Source organism: Arachis duranensis, chromosome 10 (assembly GCF_000817695.3).
Source record: "Arachis duranensis cultivar V14167 chromosome 10, aradu.V14167.gnm2.J7QH, whole genome shotgun sequence".
Taxonomy (NCBI): Eukaryota; Viridiplantae; Streptophyta; class Magnoliopsida; order Fabales; family Fabaceae; genus Arachis; species Arachis duranensis.
Genome location: NC_029781.3, coordinates 38,682,688 through 38,683,205, shown reverse-complemented (window position 1 = coordinate 38,683,205; position 518 = coordinate 38,682,688).

Sequence of the window (518 nt, the reverse complement as noted above, 5' to 3'; positions counted from 1 at the left end):
AGATGAAGCTTCCTTAGTACTGCTTGGTGCATTTTGCATTCCAGATAGACTTTGAGAAATCATATTGACTTGCTAAGTCAATATTTTGTTCTGAGCCAATATGGCATTCAGAGTATCAATCTCAAGAACTCCTTTCTTCTGATTTGTCCTATTATTCACAGGATTCCTTTTAGAAGTGTACATGAATTAGTTATTTACAACCATTTCAATCAGTTCCTGAGCTTCTGCAGGCGTCTTCTTCAGATGAAGAGATCCTCCAGCAGAGCTGTCCATGACATCTTGGACAGTTCAGACAGACCATCATAGAAGATACCTATAATGCTCCATTCTGAAAGCATGTCAGAAGGATACCTTCTGATCAATTGCTTGTATCTTTCCCAAGCTTCATAGAGGGATTCACCTTCCTTTTGTCTGAAGGTTTGGACTTCCACTCTAAGCTTACTCAATTTTTGAGGTGGAAAGAACTTTGCCAAAAAGGCATAGACTAGCTTTTCCCAAGAGTTCAGGCTTTCTTTAGG